Source organism: Rhinatrema bivittatum, chromosome 9 (assembly GCF_901001135.1).
Source record: "Rhinatrema bivittatum chromosome 9, aRhiBiv1.1, whole genome shotgun sequence".
NCBI lineage: Eukaryota > Metazoa > Chordata > Amphibia > Gymnophiona > Rhinatrematidae > Rhinatrema > Rhinatrema bivittatum.
The window spans coordinates 139,028,783-139,045,715 of record NC_042623.1 but is presented as its reverse complement, the minus strand read 5'-3'; the positions used below and the strand labels follow the sequence as shown (position 1 = coordinate 139,045,715).

The following is a 16,933-nucleotide window of genomic DNA, read 5'->3' as shown; positions in this document are numbered from 1 at the left end:
CCCTTCTCTGTACCTTCTCCATTGCAACTATATCTTTTTTAAGATGTGGCAACCAGAATTGTACACAGTATTCAAGGTATTCATCTTGAACTTCTCTTTTAAGAGGTTTTGATTGAGGTTCTGAAGATCTAGAATTGGTCAGATTCTGCCTGTCTTTTTGGGAATAAAAAAATATTGAAAATAGAATCCCTGATTGTAAAGGGTAGCAGGTACTGTATTCTCCTGCAGTAGATGGTTTACTTCCTACTTCAGGAACAGTAGATGTGCTAAGTCAGGAGGTGGCAATGCTATGTGTGGGAGTCTTGGAAGTGTTTTGAAATGGAGACAATAACCATATGGATGATCTTTAAAACCCAACGGTCTGTCAATATGAGTGACCGATGTGGTAGAAATTGTTGAACTCTGGATCCCACTTGATCTCTGGATGCTGTATTTCTGTTGATCAACACTTTGTCCTAGCTTAGCCGGTGGTGGTGGTGGTTGTGTTTTTTGTCTGTGCTCCCTGGGGCATCCTCTAGTGAGTGCCAGTTGTTGCTGTGGTCAGTGGGCCTGCTGAGGTGGCAGACTGCTGATAAGATCTATATGGCCTCCTAGGGTAGTAGAGTCATTTATAAGACATATAAGACACTGAGGAATGTAGTTCAGCTGAAGTGGATAATGACTGAATGGCTACATTTTGTTCCTTTATCTGAACAACTATTTCCCTTAGCTTTTCCCTGAATAAGTTATCTCCTAAATATGGAAGGTTAGCAAGTTTTTCATGAATGTCATCTCTGCTCAAGCTGGCTCTTAATCAGGCCATGCGACATGCCTCTATGGATGCAGCCATTGTTCTTGCTGTTATATCGAAAGACTCATATACTGTTTGTAGAAGGTGCCATACTGCTTTTTCCAAGTCGTAGAGAGAGGGTAGCAAAAACTGTTCTCCTGTGTCTTTTTTAATGAAAGGTTTCAAGCTTTGAATAAAATCACAGATGTATTGAAATATATGAAATTGATGTTGCCTGATTCTTGTAGCCAACATCATTCTCTGAAAGATTTTCTTCCTGAAATCATCTAGGATACGTTGATCTTTCCCTGGGGGTGTGCTTGAATGGAGCCTGGCTTTCTTGGCTTTTTTCATTGCACTCTTCATCACTTCAGAATTATGGGAAAATTGTACTACACCACACTTTGGTGATTTTCTTATCCTGAATTTCAGGTCCAGTTTTCGGATCCCTAGTTTGGGGTCTCTCACATCTTCATTAGAACAGAGTCTAAATGGCATGTGTAGATAATGCTAACTGCTCTGCAGGAATCTCTAAAATTTTTAGAAGTCTCATTACCTCAGCTCTGGGGTCAGGGTCTTTTTGAACTGCAATGTTCAGAAATGTGTCCATTTTCTCCATGAATTTAGAATAGGTTCTCTGGTGAAGATGTGTGATCCAGTAGCTTGGAGACGGATCTGACAGGATGCCTATGGAGCTGCTTAGGGACTCTCCTGAGGAATGGTAACTGGACCAGTCTGATTGTGGAGAATGAGGAGGCCTGAGACCTTCAGACAGAACTGGACGAAGGTGAGGATGCTTGAAGGATGAAAATCATTTGTGATCCAACAAAGAAGACATTGGTAGAGGAGGACAGCCTGGCATGGGCCTTCCAGGAGAAACTGGGAAAATAAAATAGGCTGGGGGAAAAGACTGTTCCTTTGGCAATATGAAGGAAGAAAAAAAACTCACAATATCCATAATCAGGTCAATGGCCTGTTGGGATATCTGATGTGAGAGGTAGGACATCCTCTTCAGAGATGAGAATGGGATCTCTTTCCCTTAATGGTGGAAAATTAGATGCTATTGGAAAAATTAAACATAGAGGTTCTGGTGAATCAAGATGGAGTGTGAGAAAGCAACTGGGCCAAGGTGATGGGAGGTGGGAGACGTAGTTGTGCCTCTCTCAGCAAGGCACTATAAGCTGCAAATAGCAGCATTGAAAACCCAGCCCTCAGAATATTCTGCAGATATCTTTCACCAGTGGAGCTGGCAATATTGGAGCTATTTTTTCCTTAAAATTCCATGCAAATGCTTGGTAATTTACCAAGACAATAGATTTATTTTTTGTGATCCATTACATCTAGACAGTCTCTTAAGTAATAAAACTCTGAGAGCTTCTATCCTTTGCAATGTTAAGCAGAATGACTAGATGAAGAGGCTTAAATAAGTTTTTGGGCTGATTTCTTTGTCTTGATGATTTCTTTTGATGTTATTTACTTTTTATAATTTTTTTTTAATGCTCCTTATCCTCACTAATATTGCAGGCTGGGTCGAATAAGAAATGTATAGTACTTTCTGGACTTGTTTCCTTAATATTGTAATGTTTAATATGAGATTTTCCTGTTATTTCATTATATGTAAATGACATAATTAATTAAGATATACTTAAAAAAAAAAAGAAAGTAAAGGATGACCTTCCTGGGACTTGTCAGATACAGCAAACCGTGGAGATTGTTGCGGGGGAACAGGTTCTTCCTCTGATAGCAACTCTATCTGTGATTGTGTCAGAGGGAAGGCTTCTGTGAGTACTTATATCGACGGAAGCATTGACTTTGGAGTTTTGCTCAACTGCTCATCTTGGGTCACTTTAGTCAATGCTGCAAACTTGGCTGGTATTTCATTGTGAAATGACTTTTAGGATTCAAGAGCTTGAAGATATCAAGTCTTTTAGTTGAGGATGCCTGTTACATTGAGTGTTTTGATGATGCATGCATCAAGGGTCTCAACACAGCATGCATAGAACCTTCTGGTATAGCATGCATCACCAGCATCGTTGTGTTCTGCATCAGATGCATTGATGCATCTTACATCAAGTGACTGGGGTGTGTTAGTTTATTGTGTCTTTTCGATCCGACATGATCTGCATTGGAGTGTCTGATGCTGCCTTTATCTTAGTCGCACCTTCCGCTCTGTGCATCAAGTGCTTCGAGGTAACTGATGCAACAGGAGTCTTTTTTCAATGTTGAATCAAAGTCTTCATCTTTTTCAATGCCTCTGGGGTCAATTGTGCCGTGCATCAATGAGCCACAATACTTTGGTCTTGTCAAATTTGCTACAGAGCCTGATGATTTTGGTCTCTATGGGCTCCATGCATCATGGTCTGTCCAGTCCAGGTCTTTCTCGCTGGAGGATCTTACTCCAGAATCCTTATTGTGGCTGCTCTTGGAAAAGGAAGAAGAGAGGAGGCTTCTGGATTCCAACCTGTCAGTGGTAGCTGCTCTGGACAAGGAGACATGCGACCTATGCAGCACAGTTGGGCAGGTTGTGTTTTGGACCCAAGCACCAATAGTACAGGTCGTGGCCATTGGTCTTGGACATATTGGGGCAGATTTTCAAAGGGTTACGTGTGTAACATATAACCCCCGAAAAGCTTCCCCTGCACGCGCCGAGCCTATCTTGCATAGGCTCGGCGGGGCGCGCAAGCCCCGGGATGCGTGTATGTCCTGGGGCAGGGCCATGGGCTGGGCGCGCAAGCCCCAGGATGCGCGTATGTCCTGGGGCAGGGCCATGGGCGGGGCGCCGGCCCGGGGGCAGGACTGAGGCCTCCAGAACAGCCATTGTGCTGGGGGATGGCGCGCCGGCGCGGGCCATCCAGTGCTCCTACCATGTGACAGGGGCCGGCCAATGGCACGGATACCCTGTCACATGGTAAGGGCAAAGGCCATCAGCGCCATTTTTCTTAGTGGCAGCCGGACAGCGGGAGATTGCTCCCGGGACCCCCACTGGCCACCAGGTACCTGTAAAAAGTTTTTTAGGGGGGTCGGGAGGGTGGGGGAAGCTAAGGGATTAGTTTTAAAGGGTCGGGGTGGTTTTTTGTTTATCAGCTCGGGCGCAGCCGATAAACAAAACCGACATCAGGTCGGACGAAAAAAAACCCACGATGTGAATCGGAACCGGAATCAGAACCGATTCCGGTTCCGATTCACATCTCTAGTAAGAACCATTACCTACTGCCTCCCATTACTGAGTTGTTTGAATGCCTCCGAAGAGCACAAATTTTCATGAAACTATCTCCATGGGGCTTATAACCTTATATGTATCCGAGAAGGTGATGAATAGAAGATGGCATTCAATACCAGGGACGGCCATTATCAATATCTGGTCATGCCATTTGGTCTCTATAACATCCCTGCCGTTTTCCAACACGGTCAACAAGATCTTTCAGAACTTCCTGTACTTCAAAATGATAGTTTACCTGGATGACATCCTTATCTTCTCACACTCTCTGAGCATGTAAGACAACTGCTGCAAAGACTTTGTGAACACTACTTACTGTATATGCCAAGTTAAAGAAGTGCACCTTTGAGCAGCCAGAGCTGCCATTCTTGGGCTACATTGTTTCTTGGGACAGGCTGCGCATGGACCCAGAGAAAGTAAAGACCATCCAGGACTGGCCCCCATCTGATGGCCTCAAGGCTTTGCAATGCTTTCTTGGCTTTGCCAATTATTATCGACAATTTGTACCTGGGTACACTTCTCTGGCAGCTTCTCTCACAACCCTTATCAAAAGGAATGCTGACAACAGTCACTGAACCGGCGAAGCTGTACTCGCCTCAAGAAGGAGTTTCTAAGGGACCCCCGCATCCACCATCCAGATCTATTCAAGCCTTTCATTGTGGAGGTAGATGCTTCAGCCATTGGGGTAGGGGCTGTTCTCTTTCAACACAAGATCAAGGAACTCTATTGCCATGTGTTAGGCTAGTGGACCCTTGGGCTGGCTGAGACTGCAGGTGTTGCACTGTGGGGGCGCACAGTGGGCGTCGCAGCCGGGAGGTGGCGCTGAAGAAGTGTTCCGAAGAAGGCTTCACCACTGGAAGCCCGAGGTCCCCCCAGGAGGAGCCCGTAGGGACCCAGGCCTCTTGGACTTAGGTGTGACACTATGCGACCAAGGATCAAGGAAGCAGCAGAAGAGATGGTCGATGGGAGCGGTTGGGCCCCGGAGGCCAGAAGAGTCTTCACCCTTGGAAGCATGTGGCTCCCCCGGGAGGAGCCCGTGAAACCCCGAGCCGCTGGGACTTAGGAGAATCCTCCGGGCAAGCAAGAACTGGATACCTGTAGACAACGAGGAAGCTGACGTCGGAGTCAATGGACGAAGCAGGGTCAGAAGCCAGAAGTCAGAAGTCCGAAGCTAAGATAGGCGGGAGTCTGGGGACAGCAACTAACAAATCCTAAGAGTGAACCTCGTTGCAAGGTGAGGTCTAGAGGTGGCTGCAGGGTTTAAATAACCTGGCAGCGTCTGACATCATCATTGGGGCTGTCCTCCATTTCCCGCGCTGGCCCCTTTAAATCCGGAGCCCCAGCGCGCGAGCACCTAGGTGGCAGGGCCAACGACGGGAGGTAGACGGCGTCTCCCTCAAGGAGGGGATGCTGCAGCAGGCTGGATTTCAGACTTAGACGGCCAGGGAAGAGTTCCCATGGCCCGGCCTGGACGCAAGGTGAGTGAAGGTCCCTGGTCACGGCCTGGGACCGTAACACCATGTTCTTACTTTTCCAAGAAAATCACTCTGCCGGAAATGAACTATACAATTGGGGACAAGGAGCTTCCGGTGGTGTCTAGCTCCCTTCAACAGATGATGCTGGAAGAGTGGTGTCATCTGTTGGAGGGAGATAGTCACCTAATCGCAATTTATATGGATCACAAGAACTTGGAATATCTTACGCAAGCTCAAAATGGTTGAACCCTCGACAGACCAGATGATCATTTTTCTTCAACTGCTTTGACTTTGAACTGTGATATTGCCTATCAGAGAAGAACCAATGGGCTGATGCCCTTTCCTGGTCTTTTGAAATAGAAGACTTCCCAGAACTCCCTCACCACATCATTGACTCAACAAGAATAGTGGTTACTTCTGCAGTACCTGTGCCACCCAGGAAGACTGTAGTTCCCAAACAACTGAAGAAAAAGGTACTCAAATGGGCCCAGGATTCCTGCATGGCAGGGCATCATGACAATTCTGGAACTAATCCTTTGCCATTACTGGTGGCCTCAAGGGAATCTTGCCCCACCTGTGTGGTACATAAGAGCTCTCTTGCTTGCCTGTGGGGGCTGTTGCAGCCATTGCCAGCCCCTGAGGAGCCCTGGACCCACCTGGCCACTGATTTTGTCACTGACCTTTCCCTTTCTAATGGCTACACCACTAGCTGGGTAGTGGTGGATCACTTTTCTAAGATGGCCCATTTCATGCACTTCTCAGCCTACCATCTGCATCAGAGTTGACACATCTTTTTGTCCAACATATTTTTCAGTTACACGGACTCCCCTCCCATATCCTCTTGGACCGAGGGATGCAGTTTACAGCCTGCTTTTGGAGAAGCCTCTGTAAGAAATTTGTTATCACATTGGACTTCACCTCTGTGTATCACCTGCAAAGCAATGGACAGATGGAAACAGTCAACCAGACGTTCAAGGCCTTCTTGAGGGCATACAAAAATGAATGTCAAGAAGACTTGGCTTCTCTCCTCCCTGGCTCAGAGTTCTGCTACAACAACCATGTGAGAGGTTCATCTGGATAATAACCCTTCCAAATGGTCTTTGGTCAACATCCAAAGGTACCACTCCCAGCTCCAGTGTCAGTCTCCTGCCTTGTGGCTTGACCTCAGAGATTTATAGCAGAAAACACACCAGCTTCTGACTGCAGTGGTTAATCAGTTCAAGAAACAAGCAGACAAAAAATGCTGCCCGGCTCCACAGTTCAAACCAGGAAAACTGGCGTGGCTAAGCACATGGAATCTCCATCTCAAGATGCCTTCTGTTAAATTTGTATTGAAATATAATTTTCAAAAACAGGTAAAATAAAAAATTCCTTTTAAGTGGGCGAAGATAGCTATTTGCTACTTGGGGTGAATTTGAGTGGTACGGGAAGGGATTTATTTCCCCTAAATTTTAAACCATTAGACAGGATATTCTTAGACTTAGACGTATGGCATGCTTATAATTTAACTTGGATGGGAAGAATAGTGACTATTAAAATGAATATTCTACCTAGACTACTATTCCTTTTCTAAACTATACCTATAGAATTACCTGATACATACTTGAAACTGCTCAAAAAACACATGTTTTACTTTATTTGGAGAAGGAGACCACCATGGGTTTCCAGGAGGGTTCTATACCAGCCAAAACTTCAAGGGGGTTTGGGCGTCCCAGATATTAAAAAGCATTATTTAGCCGCCCAACTGAAAGCCATTGTCGAATGGCATGTCATAGAAGGCGCTAAACAATGAGTGGCAAAAAACAGAGTCTGACGAATTTTTCCCCTAGCAGGCCAGATATGGTTACGTCGATGTTTTAGGATTCTCAAGAGCACCATATTATCATATACCATACACACCATCAAAATTCAGGATAAATGAAAAATGGTGCTAATAGGAGATCAAACAATTTCAGCAGGCACACCCATATGCCATAATAAGAGTTTCCCACCAGGCCTTGTTACAGGAAGATTGTCTCAGTGGCATAGATCTGATTTATGGGTACTGGAACAACTGTGAGAACAGGGTCAAATAGTGCAATTTAGTACACTCCAAGATAGATTTCATTTATTGGTGGAGGATCAATTTGCATATATACAGTTAATTTATTTATTTATTTAAAATCTTTTCTATACCGTCGCTAAGTAATAAACCATCGCAACGGTTTACATGTAGGCACATAAATTAATGTAAGTGGGTGCAGACTATCGTACATTCTAACAGGTGCCACAAAAGGTTCAGTTACAATAAATTGTTAAGGACAATCACTTGTTTAGTGAAGTAGGTCATGACCAGGTGTACCTGTAAGGTATTGTTCACAGGTAAAAATCATATATATAGTGTTTACAATTATTTTTGTGAGGTAGATTTCATAGATTATTGAGATGCGCATTCTTAGAATAGTGCTGTGTGCTGGTGTTCTTCTTCTGCCTATTCCTGTATATTTTCATTCTCATTCTCCAGCCTCTTTATGAAATGCTTGTTTAAGAAGCCATATTTTTAAACTTTTCTTAAAGGTTTTGAGATCTCTTTGCAACCTGATCTCTAGGGGCATTGTGTTCCAAAGTGTGGGGCCTGCTAAAGATAAGGCCCTTTCTCTCACTTGAGTTAGTCTCACTGTCTTTACTGAAGGAATGGTTAAAAGTGCTTTATTTGCTGATCGAAGGTTTCTGTGTGGGACGTGCACTTGTAATGCTGTATTTAGCCAGTCCGATTTTCCATCATGTATTAGTTAATGTATGGTACATAGGGCTTTGTATTTAATTTTGTGTTCATTAGGTAGCCAATGTAATTCTGCCAGGGTTTCGGTTATATGGTCCCTCCTCCTTTTTCCTGTTAGTATTCTAGCTGCTGTGTTTTGAAGTATTTGAAGTGGCCTTAATGTTGTATTCGGGAGTCCTAGTAAAAGGGCATTACAGTTGTCCGTGCTGGAGAAAATTAGTGCCTGCAGTACTGTTCTGAAATCAGTTAGTGTTAGTAATAGTTATAGTTTTCTGAGTATCATGAGTTTTCCATAACCTTCTTTTACTTTTAGGGATATGTGTTGTTTTAGGTTGATTTCTGGGTCCATTATTATTCCAAGGTTTCGTACTTTTTCAGCTAGTTCAATTTTCTGGTTGTCTTTGAGGATAATTGGAGTTTGGATGATTTCCATATTTTCCCGTTCTAAGTGTAGAAATTCTGTTTTTTCAATATTGATCAGAAGTTCCATTCAGTTTAGCAGTTGTTTTATAACGTCTAGGTACATGTTTGCTAAGGTTAACGTTTTCTCTAGTGTGTCCTCAATTGGTAAAATTAGTTGAATATCGTCTGCATGAATTCCCCTCACATACGGCCACAACTATGATTGGAAAAATCTTTGTTTGAGGGCTTATGTTTGTCAACAAAGAAACATCAAAAACAAATATCTGGGTTATACTTATTTTTATTGGGCAAATTGAATGCTCCTATACCACATATCAAAGCTTGGGAAACAGATATAGGGGAGGTATTGGAGGAGGAGGAGGAATGGGACATATGTTACGCTATGATTAAACTAAGCTCTATATCAGCTGCACTCATGGAAAATGGTTATAAACTACTATATTATTAGTACCTCACACCGACCAGGTTGCATAAGATATACTCCACAGTGTCTAATAAATGCTGGAGGAACTGCGGTCATGAAGGCACAATGCTTCATATCTGGTGGTCGTGCTCAGATATTTCTGGACTTTGGGATTTCATCTTTCAATTTCTCTCTGAACTGTTGGGGCAATGAGTTGCCAAAGATCTTAAATGTTATAGAAACATAGAAACATAGAAATCACGGCAGAAGAAGACCAAACGGCCCATCCAGTCTGCCCAGCAAGCTTCACATTTTTTTTTCTCATACTTATCCGTTTCTCTTAGCTCTTTGGTTCTATTTCCCTTCCACCCCCACCATTAATGTAGAGAGCAGTGATGGAGCTGCAACCAAGTGAAATATCAAGCTTGATTAGTTATGGGTAGTAGGGGAAGTAACCGCCGCAATAAGCAAGCTACACCCATGCTTATTTGTTTTACCCAGACTGTGTTATTCAGCCCTTATTGGTTGTTTTTCTTCTCCCCTGCCGTTGAAGCAGGGAGCTATGCTGGATATGCGTGTAGTATCAATTTTTCTTCTCTCCTGCCGTTGAAGCAGAGAGCTATGCTGGATATGCGTGAAGTATCAGTTTTTCTTCTCCCCTGCCGTTGAAGCAGGATATGCATTGAAAGTGAAGTATCAGGCTTATTTGGTTTGGGGTAGTAACCGCCGTAACAAGCCAGCTACTCCCTGCTTTGTGAGTGCGAATCCTTTTTTCTTCTCCCCTGCCGTTGAAGCAGAGAGCTATGCTGGATATGTGTGAAGTATCAGTTTTTCTTCTCCCCTGCTGTTGAAGCAGAGAGCTATGCTGGATATGCGTGAAGTATCAGTTTTTCTTCTCCCCTGCCGTTGAAGCAGAGAGCTATGCTGGATATGCGTGAAGTATCAGTTTTTCTTCTCCCCTGCCGTTGAAGCAGAGAGCTATGCTGGATATGCATTGAAAGTGAAGTATCAGGCTTATTTGTTGCCTGCTTACTTTCCCACTTCTAAACTTTAACAAATATTAGCAGTTGTCGGTAATTCAAGTGATCATAGCTACCCGTCTACTAATAGCCACGGCCTGGAAAGAGACGAGTCCAGGAGTTGCAGAGATTTTACAGAAGTTATCCATTGTTTACTATTTAAACAAACTGACAGCACTCCGATTGGATACTGTGGGCAACTTCATTAAAATCTGGCAACCATACGAGGACTGGATAAGAAAGGATATTGAATGCAATAAGAGTTTAAGAGATTATGAAGATCATATGTTTAATATTCCATATTATAACTTTCTCTTACAGACTGAGCCTCGATATCATTATATAAAAAGTGATGGATGATCAAAAGGGGAGGGAGGGTAGGAAAGGGAGGGGAATAATCAGCGGCGGATTCACGATGTCTGACTGGCCTGGGTATTCGCCACCCAGGTCACATCACGTGGTCTGCCGAGCGCGGCTCTGTCACGGCCGCGCATGGCAGACCATGTGACTGGAGCGATAGGTCCACCGGGGGATGCCCGATCCCCCGATAGGCCAATCCGCCCCAGGGAATAATATCAAGTTTGGTTAGTATTATATATCTTTATTTAGATGTTACATATATACAGGGCTGTATTTGTCTTGTGTTTGGTTTGACTTTAATAAACTATGATTGAAAAAAAAAAAGTTGCCCTGAGATTCGTGGGGTCATTCCCCATTACTCACCAGGTAGGACCAGTGGCCTACCAGCTGAAACTTCCAACTATCCTCAAGATACACAATGATTTTCATGTCTCTCTTCTCAAGCCAGGGATCATGTCATGGCGTTCGAGGTGTCATCTCAAACCTGCAGAAGTGATTTCAGAAGAGGACATGATATACAACATTCAGGACCTCTTAGATTCCAGCAGAGTCAATAATAAACGGCAATATCTCATCTTCTACAGGGGGTTCGGCCCAGAGGAGAACTCGTGGGAGCCTGCATCCAATCTCTAAGCCCCCCCCAAATGGTAATGGAGTTCCTTGATGCTTCCCTCAAAAGCCTAATCAGAGAGGCCTGGATAATTGGCTTAGAAGGGGGGGGGGGGGGACTGTAACATTTTCGGCCAGCCACGGGATATGCTGCGACTGGCCACACTCACTACCCAACACCATGAGCTGCTCAAGGCAAGTGCACCACCATGCTGTCTCCCCCTTGTACTGGCTCCGCAGCAGGAACTCTCTTCATTGGTGCCTTTGGATGACATTATTTGGCTGGGTATTTAAACCCAGCCACGATACCAGCATACTGCCTCAGCAACATGTCCTCCTGCAACCTTGCAGTGTGTGATGCTTATTCCTGATTCCCCTGAGTCTTACTCCTGCCTGCCAGTCTTGCTCCTGATTCCTCCAGCCTGTCTCGCTCCAGTCCCCTTCTTGCCTCGTTCCGGCTCCTTGCATGCCCAGTCTCCAGTCCTCCGCCTGCCTGAACACCTAGTTCTGACCTTTGCCTGCCACCTGGTACTGACCTTTGCTACAGACCCCGACAACATCTTGCTCGCTGCCTGCCCTGTCACTCGGCCTGCACCTGGTAACTGTCCTATCACTGCCTGTCCTGACCTCAACCCAGCTCAGAACGTTCTTTCTGATCACCCTTGGGGATTTTCACCTAAGTCCTGCCAGCCCCTGGAACCCAAGGGCTCATCCAGTGGGGAACGGCTCTGGTATAGGTGAAGGTTCAGCTCTGTCCCAGCAATGTTGGTGTTGGTGTGGGACTAGTAGATTCGCCTACTAGGCTGCTTCAACCATGCCATAGCACAAAGGGCTCACAACCGTTACAATACTGTAATTTATTCTTATCAGGTTTATAATGTTGGTCTAAACAATCAGCAAATAAGATAGCAGTATTTAATCTTACTCTATAACTTGTGCAATAACTGTGTAGCCTTAGTTTAGATGGCAGGGCTTGAATGCCTTCAGGAGTACTTACTTTTTTTAAATCTGGGTAAATCTCAAGGTTCAAGGATATGAGCTTTAGACTTGCTGGCAGGAATAATTCTTCACTCTAGTCAAACATTATATTCTCACACAAGAATGGAGTCCCTGCACATTCTAGTGCAATTTAACAAGTCCCAAAATATTTTTAACAGTGAATTCAACAATGTTCAATAATGTCATAGTAACATAACATAGTAGGGAAGTGCACAACTTTTTGTTTTGTTGTTTCATTTCTTTTTATTTAATTAATTTTAAAAATGAAGGAAAAAAAGAAAAGGAAACAAAATAATAAAATAATGTTGGGATCTCTTGAAGAAGGGGAAAAAAAACCCCTCCTGGGCCTTCCCTCCAATCCTCTTCAATCAAATAAACATTCTTGCTATATTTTTCAAGAGTGATCTCTGGTTGCTCCTGCCCTGCCAGTGCTGCTTAGAAATGGCGTCAGCAAACTAAGGTCAGTGTCTTTCTTAAGTTGTATTATATAAAATTGCACTTGTCAGGCTCAGATCCAAGATGTTGCTATGTGACACAGAAATGAGTGGTCAAGGCTTTTTCTCTTTGTGTGTTTTATTTACGGTGCAACAGTATTCCCCATTCACCATTCGATTCAGTAATATAAACTCAAACAAGACAGCTATCTTAAAAGGGCCGCCTTTCCCTTTTTATACACGGTCAGTCAACAAGCTATTCACTCCTAAAGTCTGAGGCCTCCATTTGCTCTCTTCTCAGTCTACATTATATCCCTAGGGCAGAGGCGACAGCCTTTACCCAGAATTCCTTGTCTTAAGGTGGACCTGGTCAAGAGAGCTAAGCCCTATTCTTAAGATGTTCTGAGGTCCCTGGGTATATATCCTGTCACTTCCCCTTCCCCTCAGCTTACCCTTATAGGGTTGAGCACTTGCCTGTGCCAGGGCTACCTTCCTGGGGTAAGAAAGCCCTTTTCCTCCACCTACAGTATGGCTTAACCCCTTATCCCTAACCAAGTGAGGCTCTTTGTCCCTCTTCCTGGAGTCTTACTCCCCACAGATCTTGAACCCTGGATTAGGTTGGGGCTCCTCCTTTCTTGGTTCTTCCATGATCCAATCATCCTTTTTTGTTTGAAGTATACTGTATATTGTGTTCTGTTTGGGCTAGTCCTAAAGTGGTCAAATTGTAGATAGACCCATGCTATTACCTCTGGATATGGGAGCTCAGACAGTATTCTGCTTCCATTCAGGCCTGTCCTGCAGTTTTTTTCAGTACCATCTGGCCAGTGGGATACTGTTATTGATCACCGTATACACATGCAAGAGTTGCCTCTCTCTGACTAACCCAATATCTTCTGCATAGCTCCTTTCTCACAAGTGTCTTGCTGCACATGTGACTGAGACTATGAAGTCCACCAGTCCCAGATATGGGCCATCCACCAGGTTGCAAATTTGCAGCTTTGCAAAGTTATGGGCCCACTCCTGTTCCCATTCTTCATTCTTGAGGTGGGAGTCATTCTTGCCAATTTGCTTATTTGCTTTATATCCAACTGTGCCCATCAAGGTTCAACCGTCCCTTCCCTTGGTTGATTAGTGTCTCTTTTGGTCTGCTTTAATAGGCAGTGCTCCTGTTCCCTATCTTCCAGCTATAGGCATTCCTTGACTGTATGGTCTGTAGTGTTGCAATAAGAGCATTCCCAGGGGCCTACTTTCCTTTAACTCTTATTGCTTTTCTTGTACATACCCCCAAGACTTTCCTTACCATAGGGGCAACAGTTTTCTCCATATCCATTTCCCACATAGAGGGCACAAAAGGAAAAATGATCTGTACCATCACCACTCAGGTAGAGAGGTACTTTCCTTACCCATTTCTTTTCTCTTTTTCCTCATCATCTCTTCTTTAAAGGTTCTTTCTGGTTAACATGCTCTATAGCCTCTCATTTAGGCTGGAATACCAGGCCAACATCCATAGCCTCACCTCCTGCAAACTGACAATCTGGAAAAATGGTTTTGCCTGTCACAAGTGAAACAATTTGAGGAGCTTACCGGCTTTTCTCTGAATGTCAAGGAGGGATCTCACTGCCCTGAGGGCAGTTGCTGGTTCCCCCTATTCTCCTTGTTAGAATCTCGCATCTGGAGAGGGAATCCTTCTTCCTCAGTTGTATCCTAGGATATCCCATTGCGAGCTGGCTTGATGGAAAGTGTCAGCCTTCTAGGATAAGGTTTCTAGGATAAGCTTATTATGTTGGCGTACCTATCACCTTATGGATGGACAGAAGCTCTCTATGAATTGTTCAAGCAAGACTAAGTTAGCCACTTCTTGGTCTGACTTCAGATTAAGCTGTAGCTATTTCCACTCAAGGTCATTGAGATGATGGATAAGATTCCTAGGGCTTTCTTCAAAGCAGAGGGTTCCTTTCTGGAACCGCAGTAGATGTGTCTCTGGATTATACCCAGCCCTTTCAAGTACAGCTGCCTTGATGTCTAAATAACTAGCCCACCTGTGCAGGTTTTCAGACTGATACACCACTTGGTTGGGGGCCAATCAACAGATTTCCCAGATATATGGTTCAGTCAGCCTCATGCCACCCAGCCAGTCCAGTGGTCTGCTGCACAAAGTTTACTAGAAAAGCTTCTGGATTTTCTCCTGGTCCTAACCCGGGGATTATAGGAGCTGCCAGCTATAGCTTGAAAAGCTTTGGTAAATGACATGTATGCTTGGCTGCAATCTCCTGCAGTACAAACAATGTTGCTTATAGGGTGCTCAAATTTTCTAGGAGACTCTGTTGTTCCACTCCCTGACCCTATATAATGGTATGTAACTGTATGTGTCCCTCAGCAAGGGTCTGAATCATCCACTCAGTTTTTCAAAATGTTCACAGCAGGTAAGGGGAGGGGAAGAAACCTCGTCCCATTTCATACACAAAATAAACTTCTGCCTATTTGACTAACTCACTCAATGGTCACCTGACTATGTCAGGCAGGACTAGCCCTTTAGCCCGCTCTATAAAAACCCCTAGGCTGCTGCGTTAAGTCAGCAAACCTAAAAATATTTTTTTTTCATGAACACTGCTCTGTGTTGCTATATTCCACAGTGTTTTCTATAACACAGCCTTTACCAAGCACCAAACACTTATTTTCTGCCTTGAGGCCTGGACTTCTGGTTCTATATACAAAAAAAATGTTTTCCTCTTAATCTTCTGTATAAATCAGAGTTTCCCTCTTGATGCATGGATTTTTGACTATTGCTTAGCGCAAAAAGTCCCACTGATATCACCATGTATGGCACAGACATGAGCAGTCAAGGCTTTTTCTTTTTGTGTCTTTTATTTACAGTGCAAATAAACAACATTTCACATTCTAACTCAGTAATACAAACTCAGACAGCTGTACTGAAGAGGCTACCTTTCCCTTTTTACTCAGTCAATCCATAAACTGTTCTCTCCTGGAGTCCATTTGCTCTCCTCTCAGCCTGTATTATATCCCTGGGGCAGAGAAGGTAGCCTGTACCCAGAATTCCCTGTCTTAAGGTTGACCTGGTCCAGAGATCTAAACCTTGTTCTTAAGGTGTTCCAGGTCCCTAGGTATGTACCCTGACATATGCCATTTGTATGGAAGAAATTATCAGTGATGACAGGGGTTTTTTTTTTTTGCTGGGGGTATTTCTAAGCATACCACTAGCAGGGCAGGATTGCTCCTGCCTAGTGAAGAAAAAGAAAAATATAGTAAGAGGGTTTGACAGTGGTGGCGGGAGGGGGGGGGGATTGAAGTGGAACTCTGGGAAGTGTTTTTATTTTTTATGTTGGCAGCAAAATGTTAAAATGAAACAAACAAAAATAAATCAAGCAAAGGTCTATTATATGTAAGTTCTTTGGGGCAGGCACTATAGTAGCTCAATTGCCATCATTGTGCAGTGTTCACTGTTGAGCCTGATTTTAAAAACATTTTTCATGCTTAAAAATGGGTGTTACATGTGTAATGCAGTTTTGAAATTGCTACAATATATGCCATTGAATTGTCCATAGAATATTCATGTGCAAGTGCACTTTACATATGTAAATGGATTTTTAAAATTGCTACGAAAGTACATTACATTTAAACGTATAACTCCTTTTAAAATTACCTCTTATATGTACAACTGTGCAACACTGTTGTCCCATGCTGCTCTACCCTTAATAGAATGCATGGGGTAAGCTGCATGGAGCGGCAGTTACTACCCTCAACAGAATGCATGGGATAAACTGCATGGAGCGGCAGTTACTACCCTCAACAGAATGCATGGGATAAGCTGCATGGAGCGGCAGTTACTACCCTCAACAGAATGCATGGGATAAGCTGCATGGAGCGGCAGTTACTACCCTCAACAGAATGCATGGGATAAACTGCATGGAGCGGCAGTTACTACCCTCAACAGAATGAATGGGGGTAACCTGCACGGAGCGGCAGTTACTACCCTTAACAGAAAGCATGGGGTAACCTGCACAGAGCGGCAGTTACTACCCTTAACAGAAAGCATGGGGTAACCTGCACAGAGCGGCAGTTACTACCCTTAACAGAATGCATGGGGGCAACCTGCTGGAGTGGCAGTTACTACCCTTAACAGAATGCATATGGTAACTGCACAGCGAGGCAGTTACTACTCTCAACAGAAAGCATGGGGTAACCTGCACAGAGTGGCAGTTACTACCCTTAACAGAATGCATGGGGTAACCTGCACAGAGCAGCAGTTACTACCTTTAACAGAACACATGGGGGTAACCTGCACAGAGTTGCAGTTACCACCATAAGCAAATTGCTGGGCAGGCTGGATGGACCATGTGGTCTTTATCTGCCGTCATTACTATGTTACTATGTTAAAAAAAATGTAACCTTCCTAGAATAATTATCATCAAAATATTGAAACCCTTACAATGAAATACTTCTACA

At 44.0% G+C, this 16,933-nt stretch overlaps 1 protein-coding gene across 1 annotated transcript in view; it reads left to right on the top strand.

The window, feature by feature from the left end:
- Window positions 1-16,933, top strand: part of RBP2 (retinol binding protein 2) — an 84,875-nt gene that overhangs the window by 8,918 nt on the left and 59,024 nt on the right. Inside the window, exon 2 of the mRNA XM_029616485.1 lies at window positions 10,872-11,074. The gene's annotated coding sequence lies outside the window, so the exon portion shown is untranslated. The remainder of the gene's footprint in view (window positions 1-10,871; window positions 11,075-16,933) is intronic.